At 45.0% G+C, this 20,740-nt stretch overlaps 1 protein-coding gene across 2 annotated transcripts in view; it reads left to right on the forward strand.

The window, feature by feature from the left end:
• The first annotated feature begins 7,876 nt into the window (after positions 1-7,876).
• Positions 7,877-20,740, forward strand: part of NADK2 (NAD kinase 2, mitochondrial) — a 31,993-nt gene continuing 19,129 nt past the window's right edge. Inside the window, exons 1-2 of one of the 2 annotated variants that reach the window (XM_069880129.1) lie at positions 7,877-8,027; positions 20,364-20,452. The gene's annotated coding sequence lies outside the window, so the exon portion shown is untranslated. The remainder of the gene's footprint in view (positions 8,028-20,363; positions 20,453-20,740) is intronic. The other variant, XM_069880130.1, reaches the window with a different exon arrangement.

The raw sequence follows: 20,740 nt of genomic DNA on the forward strand, positions 1-20,740 counted from the left end.
TTCCTCGCCAGCCGGGCGGCGGCCGCCCGCCGCGCTCTGCCGCTCTGCCCGCGGGCGCCGGGCGCTCCCCCCGCGCCGCCGCCGCCGCCGCCGCTCGGCGCCGCCCGCTGGAACCTGCGAGCCCTCGGCGGCCCGGGCGGCGGGTTCCGGCCGTCGCGGGTGGCCGTGGTGGTGAAGACGACGCGGTACGAGTTCGAGCAGCAGCGGTACCGGTACGCGGGGCTCTCCGAGGAGGACCTGAAGCAGCTGGTGAGCGGCAGGCGCCGGGCGGTGCCGCCCCGGGGCTGCGTGCGGGCTGGGTCCGAGGAGGGTCCCCGCCCGGTCCCCGCCGCCTCCTCGCGGGGTGAAGCGCGCGGGCGGTCTGGAAATCCCTTCCCAGAAGGGAAAGGTCTCACTTTCGTTTCCTCCGGCTCCTTTGCTCGCAGTCCTTGCCTCGCTCCATCCTTCAGCTGCCTTTTTTTCTAAAGATGCCTCCAGCTCTGCAGCCAAAGCTCTCGTTAGCATCCGGCTGTCTCGGAAAAGCCTTTTTGTTTGGTCTTTAAGAAACTCATAGTACAAAAATAGGTGGTTGTTCCACTGATGAAGATGTGGCAAGGAAAGCAGGTATCTTGAAGAGTTGATACGTGCACCTAATGTGCAGTTCTTCATCTCCGCTAAACTCAGAGGCCGCATCCTGTTCTCCATGCAGCCTGTGGCCGTCTCGTTCCCCACCGGTGGGTTAAAGGACAGTACCTGAACTTTGGCTGCCAATCGACTGTGCTCACCAGGTCATGATCACACGTTGTTGTCTTTACTCTGAATAAGACCATTAGTTTGGGTCTGTCTGGTCTTTGGTGTCTTATAACTGGAAATAGTTTAGACCTCTTTTCATTTGTAGTGCTTGCATTATGGTTGTACAAGTGCTGAGCTATGTAGGAGGGACAGACGAATGCTGTGGTTGCATATCCTTGCTTTGTAAAGCACTAGGGTAAAAAGGACTGTGTCTACAGTCAGATAGTTCTTACAGTCTTCTGCATGCTTCATTTGGTCATCTGTCTCCTATGGAATTCCTTTCCAAACATCTTTTACATGCAAAAGCTCTCTTGTAAAATTGCATATGGCAATTGCATATTGTGGAAACATCAGCCTGTTTTCTTATTCTCACCTACATGTAGGTTTCTGTTGTTGAGATGTCTCTGTATGTCCTTTTGTGTACTGGCTGTGGGAAAGCAATGTCTTACAGCTCATCTGTAAGACTGCTTTTCTGTCTTCCTTTAGGCTTCTCTTGAGGAGGCATTTCTTGCTGTTAAGTGTAGAGTATTGGATTGTCTTCAGTGCGCAGCTAAACCCAAGAAAAACAAAATGGCCTGTTCACTCACCATTCCCTAATCGCTGTGTGCAGGTAGGAATGGGACAGGGAGGCAGTTAGCAAGTAAATTCATTAGTGTTGTGGTTGCTAAAGGTGCTCTTGACTGAATGCAGTGATATCTGGAGTTTCTCTTACGAGAATGTGTTTTACATGCTTGATAACCTGTTTCAGTCTGAAGATGCATTTTTAAAAAAGTAACTGTGAACGCACAGTGTCCAGTTGTAGTAGTGGCAGAAGTACATTAGAGTTTCTCCTTTTGTATAAACATGTAGATATAAGATAATTCTCTGCATTTTGGGGAATTCTAGAGTTCTTATTTGAGGCCTGGTGCTTTTTTAAATCTAGCTTTCCCCTGAAAATGCTTTCATGTGAGGGATTGCAGCAATAGAACTGTCATCAGGTATACAGAGCCTTACTATGGGTGTAGCAGTATTAAATGAAGCCCTTGCCATGCGGATGGGCATACTGAAAGACTAGTTCAAGAAAACATTGAAATGCTCTTCCAGAGTTATATTTTTGAAATAGGAAATAAGAGTGAAGGGATTGTCCTTACTGCCTGATTCTCAAACTTTTTTAGCTGACCTGTAAAAATTTCTGTATTTACATTCACCTGTGTTTCTGCTTGTTTGTCTTTTTTTTTTGTCAAGCTGCCTGAGCTAATGGCAGCCTCAGTAAGTAGGTTGGGTGAAGGTTTAGTAAACTCTTCCTCCCTCTGTTGTGGACAGGCAGCAGAAGGCTTGCAGCAAAGTGTCCTTCCCAGCCTTGCCCTCTCTCCTCTGGACAGATACCAGTGCTCAGCAGAGTGGTTGCTGCAAAGTGTCCTTCCCCCTTTGTGCCATGTCCTTTGTGGGCAGCTTTAGAACATGATGCATGTTGCTTCCAGAGGTTAGCTGCACTCTGTTCTCTCTGTGTCCCTGCTTCTCCTGGGGATGCGGCAGAAGCTGGACCCAAGGCTGCTGGTCTCTGAGAAGCAAGGCCAGGCGCTGCTCTTGGACGTGCAGCGAGTTCCTGCTGCTGCTACCCAGGGTAATAGTTGGTTCTTCCCAAAGGCTGTGAATTAAATCTGATACGGGAGTTCAGTCACACCAAACGGCCCCACGGTGGGCAGGGTGGGAGCTGAGGCTCACATGGAAACTTGCTATCGGGGCAGTGGCAAAGAGCGAAAGTGAAAGCGCAAGGGGGAGGTTTGGCTTGCATGATGCTGTAAGCTGTTAGCTAACCCAGAGGGTGGTGATTGTCTTGCATTTCAGGGGTTCAAGCTCGCAGGCCCTTGAGCTGGCTTGTGGAGTGGCAGCATTGTGGTGTGAGGGTGCCAGGGGAGGAGCACAGAGTTGCTGTCGTCAGTCATGGATCTTCAGATGCCCAGATGCTGAAACACTGGAAATATTTTTCAAGGCGGTGTTGGAGGCTTAGACTTGAGAGGCCCTCCCTGGGCTTGTTTGCCTACCAGTTGTGGGCAGAAGTGGTGTTTGCAAGTTCCTAGAAGATAACTGATGTTTGTATTTGAACGCTGCAGATTTTAGTATAACACAAAAAATGATCATTGTGGACCTAAGCAGCTGTGCCCTATCACCGAGACAGGAGAGCAGGCCTGAACTCTGCTGTTCCCATGGGTGTGTTTGTTCGTTACCGTAGAAAATGCCGGAAGTCCAATGCAGACGTGACAGTGCATGTGTACCTTGGGCACACGTCCTCGTTAAATGGAATTTGTTCCATATTAGAGGAAGGAGGCTGAAGGTGAGTCGTAAACATGCAGCAATAGATATTAAAATATGATACAGATGACAGCATTTATCATATAAATGATATACTCTATAGTATAGTCCAGGAAGCAGAATATCTCTGTGTCAAAGGTGGCTGGCTGGTTGACACTTATAATAGGCAATAGAGGCCCTGAGCAGCTGTGGCCTAAATACTCCCCTGGCCTTTCTTTTGGACACCCCAAGCAAGTTGTGCTATATGAAAACTATTACACGTTGCAAAGTCAAAGCTGCAAGATCTTGATTCCTGAATTCTTTATCTGTGCAGACAGAGATGGGAGAGGTGAAGTAGCAGTCAATGCAATAGAAGAGCAGGATAGATCAGGGAGGGATGGAAAGCAAGAGTAGACACTCTTGAAGAGTGTTTGGTAGATTTGTGAAAGGCTAATTCTTTCATTCCATCTCTGTGTACGTGTCATGCACGCTTGCTCTAGGTGGTTGTTTTTACCGATCTTGTGACAGATACTTACACACTTTAAAATTACTCTTAAAGCTGTTTATAACTGTACTTAAACATATCTGGCTATCACAAGCAGTATTCTAATTCTGAACTCTTCTGAAAGTCATCATTAAGTACATTAAGCGCTGTTGTATGGAGGAGGTTTTCAGAGTCATTAGTTCAGAAGGGAGATTAGAAACCTATAAAAATGAGAGATTTCTTTTCTAATACTAGGAAAGAAAAATGCCCCCAAATGACCCAGGCCTTAAAAAAAAAAAGTATCATTGCATCTGCAAATTCTGTGGAATCACACAAGGAATAATTCTTTTGCCTTCATGAGTTTAAAGAGGCTATTGGATTTCTAATACTTGCTGTTACCAGCATGAAGTTAAAAATACTAATCATTTTCCTAAGTTCCCTACAAACAGTTTGCTTACCAAAACTGACAGCAATTGAGTTTCCTCTGACCTAGTTATTGGGATTGGCATCTAAATATGGCTGGGTAAAAAAAATGAATGATCCTGTCAACTAATCCTGCTCTATGTCCTGACTTTTTAGTTCACTCTTAGCAGAGCAAACACTACTGCTGTTCTTACGTAAACTAAGGGAACTGAATATCCCTGATCGGCCCCTCAACCCCCAGTAGATAAAGCTAATTTCCTGAGTTTCCACATTTTTTTGTTTGAAAGTGCTATTGAGATGCAGCTGCCAGCTTCCAAACAAACTTAATATGTAGTTTTAGTTATCTTTGAAAATATCTTGTCAGATGAAAAGTTCTTTTTGTTTTGGTCTTAATTGGAATAAAACTATTCAGCGTGGCCACAGCTGATACTCTCTTGTGGCTGGTTATGTGTCTTAATTGAAGCAGGGAGGGAGAGCAAGGAGTGGGAAGTTTGGTATGAATTTTAGTTCTTTTGGGCCACTGCAATAAATATGCGGGGTTTGTTATCTCAGAAATGTGAATGAAGTTCCTATAGCTTTCTCGAAAACAGGTGTCTGGGTAGAGGAAACGTTAGCAGGATAATACCTTCCCTAAAAGACACAATGTGAACAGCTCTTCAGCATCGTGTACCAAGATTATATTGACCAGGGCTGGTCAGGGAGGGAGGAAGGAAGGAAGGAGTGTCTCCCAGCAGGTAGGAGAGAGTCAGTCGGAGCTTATATGTTCTTGTATAACAAAACACACCCCACAGAACTGGGGAGAGTGCTGGGGGTGTGCGTGTAGTACGTGGCTCCCCTGTCCTGGTCTAGGTGCTTATAGCACCAGCTGTTACTAATCTGTACATTGGAGTTTTCGTATTTCTTAGAGAATTTGCTCTTGGTGAAAAGAGTACTCTTTTGCCTGTAACTCGATCTTTTCTTTAATTACAGAAAAAAAATTATGTAATTTTGCATTAAGTGGTGAAAGAGACATTTTTGGTATCACTTTTGAATTGCCTTTTGCAAGTACTAGTATTTCAGGTTTGTGAATTTCACAGCACTGCCCCAGGGCAGGCTTTTGGAAACTAGCCAGGTATTTCATTCTTAGATTTCTAACAACTTTTACAGTTGCACTACCATTTTTACAGATGCAAGGAAGGTAGTAGAAGGAAAAAGTAATACGCAGGCTTCTAATTTCAACTAAATTCTATTTTTAAAATGAAATAGTATAATTCAAGAGAGTCTTTTTCTTAAATTGTTGTAATTCTTTTCTTTAAAAAAAATTGAGCTATTCTAAAAAGCATTATCTATCAGGGTATTTACCCTGTGTTCTTTTGTGGATTCACATATGCAGTGGTGTGTTTGAAGGTAGTACCTTTACATAGGAACTTATTTAATGAATGAAGGAGTGCTTCATGAAGCTTTTAATCTTTCTGGTGAATTCGGACTACCCATCTCTGCTTATTTTGTAATGTGAATTATTTCAGTAGATGTTCTTCTTGGGAGCACATAAAGTGTTTAAAAAGTCATAGGAGTGTAGTTGACTCTACTTCACCCTGAAAAAAGAGGAATGAAGTATCATCTCAATCTACTAAATTTGAAGTATACGGAATTCCCGGCACAGGTTATAGTACACTGAGGTTATATGCAGCTAAAGGCTTTTTTCAGAAATAAAATTTTTTAGTTTATCTGCTAGACACTGAGATGGTGTAAATGTTTTTCAGATTACACAACCACAGTGTGCGTTTGTTTATCTCTGTGTTTGAAATCTGATATACTTATATCAGTTTTAAGTAATTACTGTTGCATCTGCTTTGTTAAAAACTTCCTTCTAGGTTGTCATTATGCCATAGAAGGACTCTGGAAAATTATGGAAACATTAAATAAATGAGATGTAGTAATTTTTCCATGGCATTTGTTTTTTCCAGCGCGCTATTCAAGTACACTCAGTCATATAACACAAACAGATGAATAAATAGGGCATTTCAGTGTACCTAAATGAAACTTCCTGGGCTACCTCACCATGTGTCTGATTATATGGCTGAAAAAAGTTGGGTTTTTTTTGAAGTGATTTTGATATTAAGTACTCAGGTAGTTGTAGTTTGTGACATGATGTTGGCATAATTCTGAACTAATGAGAGCTGAATGACTGAATTGCCTGGATTGCACTGGCTTTCTGGAAACCCAGTACTGTGTGAAGTAGTTACTGCTCTGTTTATAGTTAACGTAATAGTTTGCTCTGCATTAGCCTTTGAATTAATACTACTATGCGTTTTCTTCAGTTAAAGTGACAATAACACTTTAATGTGGTAGATAAGAATTAGAAAACAGGTGATGGCATTTTTACTTTTGTTTATATATAGATAAAACTCTTGCCCCAAAGCAGGATTTCTGTGAAGCCTCAGGAGCATCATGCTGCCAGTTTTGCTTACCAAGTGAAGAAATTATCCAAGTCAACTACTTCAGAAATAATGGCATTCAAAATGCTACAACATGCAAAGCACTTAATAATCATTACTCTGTAGCAGTTCCAAAGGCAGCATTTGGAAGGCTGCCATGACTGTGTAATGGCAGTGAGGGATCTAAGTTGCTGAGGGAAACAGTGGGTAAAGTATAACCTAAAAAGTTCCCCAGCTCAAACAGCCCTTGGGCTTCTACAGCACAAGGGGTGATATAGCAAACTGGAAGAAAGCTAGGAAGTGGCCAGGAACAGTAATGGGAACAATTCTGGACAATCAGCAGCTGGTTAGTGCATCAGTCAACAGTGAGTGCAGGTCAGGTAGGACTGGCATACTGCCTTTCTTTGATGGTAGGTGCTGACCTACTGCATAGTTTAACTACCTCGTTTTTTATAAGCCAGCAATTAATGGGCGGTGTAATAACCTAGACTGGGAAGGGAAGAGGAACTGGGCTTAGCATCTGCAGCTTGCAACTCAGTAGTAGTTTGTAACTGAAGGTTTGATTCACATTTAGAGCTCTACGGTGAACTTAAAACTGAACCTAGGTAATGCTGATTCTCAGCAGGACTTTGTTTTGGGAAGCTGCATTGTTCTCTGCTACTTTAAATAAGGCAAGTGCTCATTATTAAATCCTTCCTGTAAACAATACATTGAGTTTGTGGACTACATTTTTAACTGCTGGATTATCTGAAACCAAAGCATTTCAAGTTCAGCCAGAAACTGCAGCTGCTCAGTGAAACTGGTTCTCGAGCCCTTACCTGGACTGCAGGTCCTGGAAAGACTTGGGTGTCCCAAAATGTGTTAATCCACTAGGTACCGTAAGTGTGATTCTCCTGAAGTCTGCCTCATTGTTAGCAAAAGGCTGAGTGAGAAGCTTATCAATCAAAGCATCAGTTCAATGAGCCTGGAATTTTTCAATAAAGAGTTAGATTTGCCTAGCTTTAGTCGCCACATTTGGAGAAAAATACTATAGCATTTTTTTTTCTCCAGCAAAACCATGAGACCTCATTTGATGCACTTAGTATTTCTAATGCAAAACCAAGTGGCAGAACACACTTGCCCTTTTAAGAAGCTTGAAAAGCTTTAAGACAAGCAGCTTTTGGGAAGGCAGAGTCATAGAATGGTTTGGATTAGAAGGGACATTAAAGATCATCTGGTTCCAACCCTTCTGCCACAGGTAGGGACATCTTTCACTAGATCAGGTTGCTCAAAGCCTCATCCAGCCTGGCCTTGAACACCTGCACAGCTGGACATCCACAATTTCTCTGGGCAGCCTGTTCCAGTGCCCCACAACCCTTACTACAAAATTTCACACTAATAGCTAATTTAAATCTATGCTCTTTCATTTTGAAACACTCCTATCACTACACTGCCTGATAAAGAGCTCTTTTCCATCTCTCCTTTTGGCCCCCTTTAAGTACTGAAAAGCTCCTGTAAGGTCTCTCCAGAGCCTTCTCTTCTCCAGGCTGAGCAACCCCAACTGTCTCACAGAGGAGGGACTCCAGCTCTCTGATCATCTTTGTGGCCCTTCTCTGGACCTGCTTGCGCTGAACAGTGTCTGTCTTGTGCTGGGAACCCAAGAGCTGGGTGCAGTACTCCAGGTGGGGACTCATCAAAATTAAGTAGGGGGGGTGAAGCACTTTGTTGGCCAGGCTCTTTTTGGTGCAGCCCAGGGTACAGCTGCCTTTATGGGCTGCAAGTGTACATTGCTGGCCCATGTCCAGCTTCTCATCAACCGTTGCCTCCAAGACAACCTCCTCAGAGCTGCTCTCAATTCCTTCATTCCCCAGCCTGTGTCTATACTGGGGTTTGCCCTGGCTCTGATGCAGGGCCTTGTATTTGGCCTTGTTAAACTCATGATATTTGCATGGGCCCACTTCTCAAGTTTGTCTAGATCCATCTGGATGGTGTCCTGTCCCTCCTTAGTATCAACCACATAACTGAGCTTGGTGTCATCTGCACAGTTTCTGTCGCTGGTATAAATACAGCCAACGAAGCTCGTAAATGGTACTTCTCTTGACAGTTTTCTAGTTAGAAGATATTGATGATTGCATGTCGTCCTATACTTACTATGAAAGTTGGTGTCGTATATAGGAATCAACATCTGTTGTATACAGCCTCCAAATTCATCTCCATCAGTTCCAGCTGGTGCTGGAAAAAAGCACTGAAGTATCAGGGCTGTGGTTCAAGGTTGCTGTGGCTATGCTGCTACCAGACTCTTTTCTGTGGAACACTTGAAATGTTTCTCCAAGGTGCACTTTTCTACTGGGCAGGTTCTGCTATAGCTAACTGCTCTTATGTGTTCTGTGTTTTATTATCTAGGATTCAGAAGCTGAATCATGCTTCAATCCCCCTTATTTGTATAAAAAATACTTCTACAGTGCGAAATACAATAGCTTCATATGTGATTGGAGCCTGTAAGAAATCTGAAGATTCAGGGTCTGCTTTAGTGTTAATGAGTGTTAACAGGAAAATTACTTGCATGCATCTATAGGTTGCCAGTCTTTGACTTTGGTATTTCTGGGTAGACTGGATAGCGGTGTTCTGTTTTTGTTTTCATTCTGGTGTGTGCATGTGTGTGTGTGTGTGGACAAGTCCATTGTGGAAATACGTGAGAGCGATTGTTTCTTTTTTTTTTTTTTTTTTTTCTTAAATTTCAGTCAGATGCTTAGAATCATAGAATCACCAAGTTGGAAAAGACCTCTTGGATCATGGAGTCCAACCATTCCTATCCACCAGTAAACCATGTCCCCGAGCACCTCGTCTACCCATCTTTTAAACAGCTGCATAGATGGTGAGTCAACCACCTCCTTGGGCAGCCTCAGCCGATGACCCTTTCTGTGAAAAATTTCTTTCTGATGTCCAGTCTGAACCTCCCCTGGCACATCTTGAGGCCATTCCCCCTTGTCCTGTCACTTGGGAGAAGAGGCCAGCTCCCTCCTTTCCACAACCTCCTTTCAGGTACTTGTAGAGAGCAATAAGGTCTCCCCTCAGCCTCCAGGCTAAACAACCCCACTTCCTTCAGCCACTCCTCTAAGACTTGTTCTCCAGCCCCTTCACCAGCTTTGTTGTTCTTCTCTGGACTCGCTCCAGAGCCTCAACATCCTTCTTGTGGTGAGGGGCCCAGAACTGAACAGAGGATTCGAGGTGCGGTCTCACCAGTGCCGAGTACAGAGGCAGAATAACCTCCCTGGACCTGCTGGTCACACTGTTTCTGATCCAAGCCAAGATGCCATTGGCCTTCTTGGCCACCTGGGCCACTGCTGGCTCGTGTTTAGTCACTGTCAATCAACACTCCCAGGTCCTTCTGCTCCAGGCAGTTTTCTAGCCAGACTTCTCCTAGTCTGTAGCTGCACAGGGTTGTTGTGCCCCAGGTGCAGGACCCAGCATTTGGCCTTGTTAAACCTCATCCCATTGGTCTCAGCCCAGTGGTCCAGCCTGTTCAGATCCCTTTGCAGAGCCTCCCGACCCTCCAGCAGATAAACACTTCCATCCAGCTTAGTGTCGTCCACAAACTTGCTAAGGGTGCACTCGATGCCTTCATCCAGGTCATTGATAAAGACCTTGAACAGGGTTGGACCCAGCACTGAGCCCTGGTTGACACCACTTGTCACTGGCCTCCAGCTGGATTTAACTCTGTTTCCCATCTCTCTCTGGGCCCGGCCAGCCAACCAGTTTTCCACCCAGGAGAGTGTGCGCCTGTCCGGGTCAGAGGCTGACAGTTTCCTGAGCAGAATGCTGTGAGAAACTGTGTCAAAGGCTTTACTGAAATCCAGTAAGACTACATCCACAGCCTTTCCCTCGTCCAGTAAGTGGGTCCCCTTGTCATAGAAGGTGATCAGGTTAGTGTGGCAGGACCTGCCTTTTTTGAACCCATGTTGACTGGGCCTGATCACCTGGTTCTCTTGCATGTGCTGTATGATAGCACTCAAGATCTGTTCCGTGACTTTTCCCAGCACTGAGGTCAAACTGACAGGTCTGTTGTTCCCTGAATCCTCCCTGCGACCCTTCTTATAGATGGGCAAAACATCAGCCAGCCTCCAGTCAAGTGGAACTTCGGCCAGGACTGCTGGAAGGTGATGGAAAGGGGTTTGGCAAGCATGTCCATGAGCTCCCTCAGTACTCTTGGGGGGATCCCATAGGCTTGTGAATGTCTTGGCCAAGCAAGTCTCTAACCACTTCCTCTTGGATCATGGGAGCTTTCTTCTGCTCCTCTTGCTCCTGGGGATGTGCACGCAAGGGCCAACTTTCCTTACTATTAAAGACTGAGGCAAAGAAGGCATTAAGTACCTTAGCCTTATCCTCATCCTTTGTCACAGTTGTTCCCTTTGCATCCAGTAAAGACTGAATATTCTCCCTGGTCCTCCTTTTACTACTGATGCATTTATAGAAAGAGTTTTTTATTATCTTTCATCAAATTGGCCAGTCTAAGGTCTAGTTAGGCTTTAGCCCATGTAATTTTTCCTCTGCGTGATCTCTCTTCCTCCTTGTAGTCCGCCCAAGATACCTGTCTCTTTTTCCAAGTTCATAGAGATTCTTTTTCTTTTTCATGTCCCTCAAGATCTCTCTGCTCAACCAAGCTCCTTTTTTTCCCCGCTGGCTCATTTTCTGGCACATGGGGACAGCTTGCTCCTGAGCTGCCAGGATTTCCTTTTTGAAGAGCACCCAGCTCTCGTGGGCTCCCTTGCCCTTAAGGACTGTCTCCCATGGGACTTAATCAACCAGCCTTCTGAACAGTCCAAAGTCTGCCCTCTAGACTTTTAAGGTGGCAGTTCTGCTAACCCTCCTCCTCACCTCACCTAGAACTGAGAATCCTGCCATCTCATGATCGCTTTGCCCTAGGCGTCCTCCAGCTGTCACATCCCCCACAAGTCCTTCTCTGTTCACAAACATAATGTCCAAGAGGGCACCTTCCCTTGTCGGCTCACTCACCGGTTGTCTTTCACACACTCTTGTCTTGGGACTTCTCCCAGTTGTTTGTAGAAGAGCTTATCGGCGTCTCCTTCATGGCTAGGTGGTCTGTAACAGGCTCCCATCACAACATCTGTCTTCTTGTGGGCTCCTCTGATTTTTACCCACACACACTCAATCCTGTGATCACTGTAATTGAGCTTAATGGTATCAAAGCACTCTCTAACATAGAGGGCTACACCACCACTTCTCCTACCTTTTCTGTCTTGCCTGAAGAGTTTATACCCCACCATAGCTGCACTCCAGTTACATGAGTTGTCCTACCACATTTCCATGATGGCAACTACATCATAGTCTGTTTGCCCTGCAATAGCTTCCAGTTCCTCCTGTTTATTGGCCATGCTGCATGCATTGGTGTAGATGCCCTTCAGCTGGGCTGTTAATCCCTCAGCTCTCATAAAGGGAGTAGTGTTCATTCCCAAATGACTGGTCCTTGGATTATGTAACCCATCAGTGCCAATTACATCTTTTCCATTACGAGATGTACTCGCCTCTACTCGCTCTGGGCTGATATACTGGAGGTCCTCGCCAATACACCATCCTTCAGGCACTCGAGTGCCATTTCCAGGCTCACTCCTGACTAGCCTGGCTTCATCCCCCTCCACCATCGTGTCTAGTTTAAAGCTCTATTAATGTGCCCTGCTAGATTTTTGGTCAGGAATTCTGTACCCCTAGGAGACAAGTGTGCCCTGTCTCTGGTAAGGAGACCTGGAGGCGTATAGGCAAGTGCATGATCAAAGGACCCAAAGTTTGCTAGTTTAGTTTAACTCCTGAATGAGCAACAGCCATGAAACAACCAATTCGTATGCCAAGGCACTAGATCCATCCTGGTGCCATGGCACTTTAAGGCAGTGTGAAAGTTAGTGCTGTAAATTCAGGATAAGCCTAGTAATTAGAACATGAATATGTGTTTTATACATAGCCAAAATGTATCTAAAAAAGTTCCTGTTAATCTTAGTGTCCTGGGATGAGATGTAGAGGGTGCTGACTTCACTATTTCACTCTGAATGACATTCATATCACTGTTTTGGGGAAAATGCAGTATTTTATTATAATGCTTAGGTTAGCAATGTCAGTGAGACCTGGCTATGGCATTTATTTTCCCCATCATCTAGATGAAGGATCATAATCCACATATGTAGACAACAGTGGGTATTCGGATGTTGCTTGGCTTCTTCTTACTTCTGTATTTATAGCTACAAGCCATGTCCTTATTCTGCGACGTTGTTCCCAGAGGGCCAGCATTATTCAAGGACAGCAGGCTCACAGAGACCTGCTGGAGGCGAGTGCAAAGGCCCCAGAAGGAAGGCAGTCACGCAAGCCTCTTGTGTAAATGGCTGTTAAAGGAGCTCCGTGAAAAATTATCCTTTAATTAAAAAAGGATCAGGACAGAAGACACAGGAAGAGCTTTTTTAGGCGTTTGGTCTGGGCCTTTTCTCTTTTAGGCTTATAAGGAAAAATAACTCTGTTATAGAGCATGTTCTGCTTGCCTGAGTATGTTTTCCCCTACAAGCTCTTCTGGAAGCCTGCTTTGCATTCAGTCTCTGCTGTGAGGTGTAAGAACATTGCTGAAGGTAGCCTGAATGTATTTGGGCCAGTTCATCTCTGTTTTCATATGCTAGTGTACTTCTAGCTAGAATAACTCTCATGTATACATTCATACATTTTGTTTTATGATCTTGCATGTATTGAGGTCAGATCAATAGGCCTAGAGTTGTACTTGTTTCTTCCCACACTCCATGAATACTTCTGCTTTTGGGTACTTCTGCTACTGCCACCTGTACCTGGCTACCCTTGTGCTCTGATGTGATGTTTCCTGTGCACTCTACCCCTACATTTTTCCTGTTCAAGGAGCCACAGGAAGTGGGACTCTGGGAACTCTGTTTCTATAGGAACTCTGTTCCTACAGATAACTTGTATTTATCATTACTTTTCGGTTTCCTTTGCTTTTGTTGATCTTTCCAGGTAAGGGCCAAAGAGGTTGCTTAACTTCCAGTGCAGGGCTCCAGACCTATGTGTGGCCCCTCACGTAGGCTCTCAGAACTTCAGCAGCCAGAAATGCCAAGTGTTCTCCGGTTTGAAGTTCCTGAGCTCTGTAGGAACACAGTTTTCATATTCTAGCCCATGTCTAGAAAGTCAGTCTGACAATTTCTAGAATAATTTTGCTAAGTTTAAAAGTTTTGTATTTTGCAAGATGCTCCTTGTACTGCACTGGCAGGCTTCTTAATGTTCTTCGTAATTTTTTAGGTTTTCTGTGTTAGTATGGGTAAGTTTAGTATGGGTAAGTATGGTAGCAGGAGTATGTACTAACTGCTACCTCATGACACTTAGTTTAGGTTTTTTTCAACTTTCTGAGCTTTTGATCAGTGTCATTGGCAGAACATCGCCACATATTTCGTGGAAGGAAGTGGCTTTTCATAAAAAGGTGAATGGGAAAATTAAGTTAAAGGATTACTCTGCATGAGATTTTTTTTTCCTGTAAAACGTCATAGCTCTGTTTTGCTGCATTTAAGTCTTCATGAGGATTTTGAAAAATAAAACCTGAATAAACTACCTTACAAAGTTACTTATATAAATTTTATCAGATGTTTGGTATAATTCCATTTTTCTTCAGGTAACCTTGATACTCAGATCAAATTGCTACTCTGTGCAGCTTGAAATACCAAGTAAACTCAACATGGGTCTGTCATAATAGTTGTTTTTTTCAGATTTTATCCAAATATGTCAATAGTTGGTATGAAGATAGTTGGTCTGTGAAATAGTCAGACTTGGTCTTGGACGTTGCAAGTGGAGAGAGTAGCCTTATCAAACACCTTCCTTTTGGAAGGGTGTCTGTAAATCAGAGCTTCTTCTGAAGGAAGAAGAATTTACAAGTTGTCTTCATGCAGAAGCTAAAACCAATGGGTCTTTTTGAGGGGTTGGCTGGTAAGACCCAAGCCTGGCATGGGTTCATGTGCCTGTTCTATCAGTGAGCTCGGGAGCTGGGCTGCCCTGCAGCCTGGGTTTTTCTGTGTCACAAGTTCCTCCCAGGCTCTTTGGAGAGGCAGTTGTGCACACAGCAACTGGAGTGTCTGGTCTTTGCCTTCAGCCTTTTCGAAGTTACAAGGGGGTGGTGGTGTCAGTTTGCCTTATTCTTTATCCTCGGTGCAGTTCTTTTAGGAAGCAGCATTTGTCGATAGTTTTAGCATGGCTTTCAGGCCCTGGGTGTGATGCAGGACCCCAGAGGCAGTGGGCACAAACTGGATCATGCGATAGTCTGTCTGAACTTTGGGAGTCACTGTTTCACGGTGAGGATGGCTGAGCACAGGGACAGGTTTCCCAGAGAGGTTGTCCCTCTGTGAAGATTTTCTAAAGCCACTGGACATTGTCCTGGGCAAGTGGCTCCAGATGGTCCTGCTTGAGCAGGGGGTTTGGACCAGATGACCTCCAGGGGTGTCTTCCCACCTCAGCCGCTCTGAGTCTGTGGTCTCTGACCACATGAATTTGCTGGTTCTTTGGAGTAGTTACATGAGAAGCAGCTGATGATTAGCGTTCCTGTTGGATATACTTGACTGTGGTTAGGCTGAGGCAGGCTGGTCCTTTGCGAGTTCCGAGATGAATGAAATTGTGAGTTATTTGTCTCTGAGCTAGCAGGATGGGGCTAGAGATAAGTAGACTTTTAATCTCTGAAGCCTTTTGCAAATTAGGACGATTTGTTAACTCTGTAGATGTAGCTTAGCCATTTAAACTCCAGGACCTAGCTTTTCATTTATCTCGTAGCTTACTCATAACTGCTTCCTTGTTCTAGAGCTAAATTCAGAGACGAGATGTCTCCCATTAGATACCTGTTCTGCAGTCCTGCTCTTAGTGCAAGAGTAGAAGTATCCGTAGAAATTGTTCAACCAGTCATCAGGATACTGGTTGCTTATTTGCTGAGCATCCTCTTCTGCCTTGTGAAGCTGTTGATGAAATAATTTAACATGCCTAAGGCAAATGTGAGCTACAGAATAGACTCTACAGCAATGACACTGCCTGTACCTCTCCTTGCTAGTAATGCCAATGAAAGCTTAGCTGTAGGCTTGCTACTGATGTTGGTGACTCAAAAGGCTGCAATTGGTCTTATGGAGATGCATTACACTGTCGCTGTTCTGAGGTAAAAGCTCTCTTGGCCAAGTTGAAAGATAGCATGCTGACAAATCACAGAATCACAGAATAACCAGGTTGGAAGAGACCCACCGGACCATCGAGTCCAACCGTTCCCATCAAACACTAAACCATATCCCTCAGCACCTCATCCACCCGTGCCTTAAACACCTCCAGGGAAGGTGACTCAACCACCTCCCTGGACAGCCTCTTCCAGTGCCCAATGACCCTTTCTGTAAAGAATTTTTTCCTAACGTCTAGCCTAAACCTCCCCTGGCAGAGCTTGAGGCCATTCCCTCTTGTCCTGCCCCCTGTCACTTGGGAGAAAAGGCCAGCTCCCTCCTCTCTAAAACCTCCTTTCAGGTAGTTGTAGAGAGCAATGAGGTCTCCCCTCAGCCTCCTCTTCTCCAGGCTAAACAACCCCAGCTCTCTCAGCCGCTCCTCATAAGGCCTGTTCTCCAGCCCTTTCACCAGCTTTGTTGCTCTTCTCTGGACTCACTCCAGAGCCTCAACATCCTCCTTGTGGTGAGGGGCCCAGAACTGAACACAGGATTTGAGGAGTGGTCTCACCAGTGCCGAGTACAGAGGGAGGATAACGTCCCTGGACCTGCTGGTCATGCCGTTTCTGATACAAGCCAAGATGCCATTGGCCTTCTTGGCCACCTGGGCACACTGCTGGCTCATATTCAGTCGGTTGTCAACCAACACCCCCACGTGCCTCTCCTCCAGGCAGCTTTCTAGCCAGACTTCTCCTAGTCTGTAGCAGTGCATAGGGTTGTTGTGCCCCAAGTGCAGGACCTGGCATTTGGCCTTGTTAAACCTCATGCCATTGGACTCTGCCCAGCAGTCCAGCCTGTTCAGATCCCTTTGCAGAGCCTCCCTACCCTCCAGCAGATCGACACTTCCACCCAGCTTAGTGTCGTCCGCAAACTTGCTAAGGGTGAACTCGATGCCTTCATCCAGATCATTGATGAAGACATTGAACAGGGCTGGACCCAGCACTGAGCCCTGGGGAACCCCACTTGTCACTGGCCTCCAGCTGGATTTCACACCATTTCCCACCACTCTCTGGGCCCGGCCAGCCAACCAGTTTTCCACCCAGGAGAGTGTGCGCCTGTCCAGGCCAGAGGCTGACAGTTTCTCAAGCAGAATGCTGTGAGAAACTGTGTCAAAGGCTTTGCTGAAGTCCAGGAAGACCACATCCACAGCCTTTCCCTCATCCAGCAGCCGAGTCACTTTGTCATAGAAGGCGATCAGGTTAGTCTGGCAAGACCTGCCTTTTGTGAATCCGTGTTGACTGGGCCTGGTCACCCGGTTCTCTTGCATGTGCTTCATGATAGCACTCAAGATCACCTGCTCCATGACTTTCCCTGGCACTGAGGTCAGACTGACAGGCCTGGAGTTTCCTGGGTCCTCCCTGCGGCCCTTTTTGTAGATGGGCACAACATCCCCCAGCCTCCAGTCCAGTGGGACTTCCCCAGTCTTCCAGGACTGTTGGAAGATGATGGAAAGGGGTTTGGCCAGCACATCCGCCAGCTCCTTCAGTACCCTAGGGTGAATCCCATCCAGCCCCATAGACTTGTGGGTGTCTAGTCGGGCTAGCAAGGCTCTGACCACCTCCTCTTGGATCACGGGAGCCTCATTATGCTCCTCTAGCTCCTGGGTTTGTACACAGATGGAACGACCCTCCTTACAACTAAAGACTGAGGCAAAGAAGGCATTAAGTACCTCAGCCTTTTCCTCATCCCCTGTCACTGTTGTTCCTTCTGTGTCCAATAGGGACTGTATGGTCTCCCTAGTCCGCCTTTTATTATTTATATATTTGTAGAAAGATTTTTTGTTATCTTTCACTGACTTGGCCAATCCAATTTCTAGCTGAGCCTTAGCCCTTCTGATTTTTTCCCTACACAATCTCACTTCCCTCCTGTAATCCACCCAAGAGGCCTGTCCCTTCTTCCAGAGGCCATAAACATTTCTCCTCTTCTTGATATCCCTCAAGATCTCTCTATTCAACCAAGCTGGTTTTCTCCCCTGCCGGCTTTTTTTCTGGAAGATGGGGATGGCTTTCTCCTGAGCTGCTAGGACCACCCTTTTGAAGAGCTCCCAGCCCTCCTGGGCTCCCAACTGGAGTAGTTAACACCAGAGTGCCTGCATCTCCCTTAGCACCCCGAGGTGTGTTCTCCCCCACTTTTTGTGCGGTGAGGTACTGGTGGTCCTCACCCGCGCACCCTCTCCCAATCACCAATTCCCCACGTCCAGGCTCGTTCCTGTCTAGCCTGGGCTCAAGCCCCTCCCCCTTCACATCTAGTTTAAAGCTCGATTTATGAGCTTGGCTAGGTTTCTAGCAAGGGCTTTAGCCCCCCTAGGAGACCCATGTTTCCCGCCCTTAGCGAGAAAGCCTGGGGGTGCGTGAGCCCCCCCATGATCAAAAAAACCAAAGCCCCTCTCCTCGCACCAGGCTCGGTGCCTGGTGATGAGGCTAATAAATGAGCCTAATAAATGAGCCTAATAAATGAGATAAATGAAATTGCAAGATGGAGTTTGTGTTTCTGTTGTGTGTGAAAGTAACAGACTGGGAAAATAACAGCCTGAAAAATGTATGCTGTGGCATCAGCTTGTCAGGTGCTCGTGTTTCATTCACAGCAGATACTTCTAGAGAATGCATGAAAGGGAGCCCTGATTTTAGTTACACGGTTGATTTTTTTTTTGAGGTTATTTGTTGTGGATTTCTTGTTCTTTCTGGTGGTAAAGCATGGTCAATTTGTGCTTCAAATGTGCAATTGAAAATGCCTCTTCTAGCAAATTAAACCTGTGGTGCTCAGCAACAGATGCTCTCTCTGGGAAGCAAATAACTTCTTTTCTCCTACCCACTTTCTCCTTTCTTTTCCAAATTCATCTTGAGAGGCTGACAGGAGACCCAGCAACAGGCAGCACTGTAACTGGCCATAGCCTTGCATACTCTTTTACTCCCCACAGCTGTGCAGTAGCAATGTGCAGGTTCCAAATGCAGCACTGTGGGCTCTGGAAGGGAAAGAAGTGTGTGGGAATGTGCATGCATTGCACCTGGAGAGTAGAAACAGAGGGTTTAATGTGTGAGGCAGTTAAAAGGACATAACGCCTCATACCCCAGCAAACCAGTACTAACAAGGTTTGTAAAGTTGACTTGAAGGCTTTGTCTAGATGTTTTCTGATCACCACATGCTTATCTATGTGTGACCAAGCGCAGCTGGAAGCCTTTCCCACTGACTGCCTGGAGTGCTGTTGGTGACATCCAGGCAAAGTCTAGGAGCATCTCTTTTGGAGGTGGTTTCCTTATGCCAGCTGTAAAACTACTTAAAGATTTTGTTCCTGCAGGCTAATTGCTGATTGTGAACACTTGAGCAGGACAGCCATGCAGCTCCAGAGTTGCCAATTCCATTCTTTTCTGCAATTCTTTTAGTGCCGAGTCTTTCCTTGTGCTTACCTCATGGTTGGGTTTCTTGACGCCGGTGGGTGTCAAGTGAAGAAAGATTGCTTTTGTTGTGTAGTGGATTGCAGTTAACTTACTTCCATATCCTGCCAGTCCTCTCGGCTGTGCTGTGGAATTCTATGGTGTGGGATTCTTCATAGAAATGGGATTAGATGTGGCTGTCTGGCACCACTTTGTTTTGGAAGGATGTGTAACTGAGTAAAGCCAGTTGAATAAATTGCTGGAAGTGCTTGTACAAACCTTCTGGCACAGATTAATTTCTCTAGAGAAATGCTAGGTGAAGTTCTGTTACTGAGCTGGTAAATTAGTTTTAACTCACTGGGCAAAAGGAAGCAGTGACAGCATTATTGCAGGCTAGAAGAAGTCTCAAGAGGTCATCTAGTCTAGCCAGCTGCTCCTTTTGATTAATATCCTTTTTACCCTCTTTCTCCTACTTGCTTCATCTCCATGCAGACTTCTATTTGTCAGTACCAGCCCCAGATGAGCATGCCAGAGGGAAGTGAAGAATGAATGTATACAGATCGTGACTGAATTACTCACACAGAAACCTGTTGCAAAAAAAATTTAATCTTCAGCCAGTAGTCTTGTCTGCCTGCTCATAAGAGTCTTATCTGCATGAACTGCAAAATATTTCTGTGGTTTAATGAGTATGTCAAAATTAAGTATTTAAATTCTCTAACATCGAAGAAGAATGCTGCTAGAATGCAACTGTTAAGTATTGTTTCTCTTGTTATTGATATGAATTTGTTTGAAAACTCTGGTCTGTAATACAAGGGACAGTATCAAATGTAGTAGGTAGATTGTCCTTAAGCTTTTTTTGACGCAGAAGAAATGTCACCTTTGCCACCACTTGGCAGTCTTCCATTTTAGTTCAAATACAATTTGAAGGTTAATGCTCTAGGTATTTCAGTGGTTCCTGTTTACTTAATTATCATTCCTGTTGCTTTTTCTGTTGTCTAATACAGTACAATGCTTATAACTCTTCAGATAATTAGCTAACTTTGTCTGGGTGCTTTTATCATACAGTAGGAGCACACTTATACTAACTACTTTATGTAGACTTACCTAGAGTTTAAATTACTTAGCAGATTCAGGGAAAGGAAAGTGTCTGAAGTGGCATAGAAATCAGTGTAATATGCCTGCTTGCATATTTCTGGAAAGGCTTCAAAAGGTCTGTTGTTCCTGGCTGCTGTGTCCATGTAGCTCGTTTAATGAAGTAGTCAATGTAAGCTGACTGGAGATGTAACTGATGGGGTACTTATGAAAGCATGTCTCGGCTGAGATAACATACCTGCTTTTTTACAGCTTCTATTTGCTTTACTCAGAGCACTTACTGTAGTGATTAACTTCTACAATATCAATTTATGTCTTGCAGCTTGCGTTGAAGGGATCTAATTACGCAGGTCTTCTGGAGCGGCACCGCATTCATACTAAAAATGTGGAACACATTGTCGACAGTTTACGGTAAGGATGTATGGGTGCTGAGAATTCCAGACACAGTGCAGATATCTATGGATTGTGTAAAACAACGAAGGAGGCTTTGTGTTGCAAGCTGTAATAAAGTAGGAATGCTGAAAACAGGGTGATGCAGAGGAACAGTCATTCCTAAAACAGTTGTTATGTGAAGTAGCTCAGTTTAGTTAAGTAATGCACAGCATTATCATCTTGAAAACAAACGAAAAATATATAAAGGATTTGTGTGAATGTCAGATGCTTACAAGCCAAATACCATTGTAATTAGTCCTTAATTAC

Source organism: Phaenicophaeus curvirostris, chromosome Z, assembly GCF_032191515.1.
Source record: "Phaenicophaeus curvirostris isolate KB17595 chromosome Z, BPBGC_Pcur_1.0, whole genome shotgun sequence".
In the NCBI taxonomy this organism is placed as follows: Eukaryota; Metazoa; Chordata; class Aves; order Cuculiformes; family Cuculidae; genus Phaenicophaeus; species Phaenicophaeus curvirostris.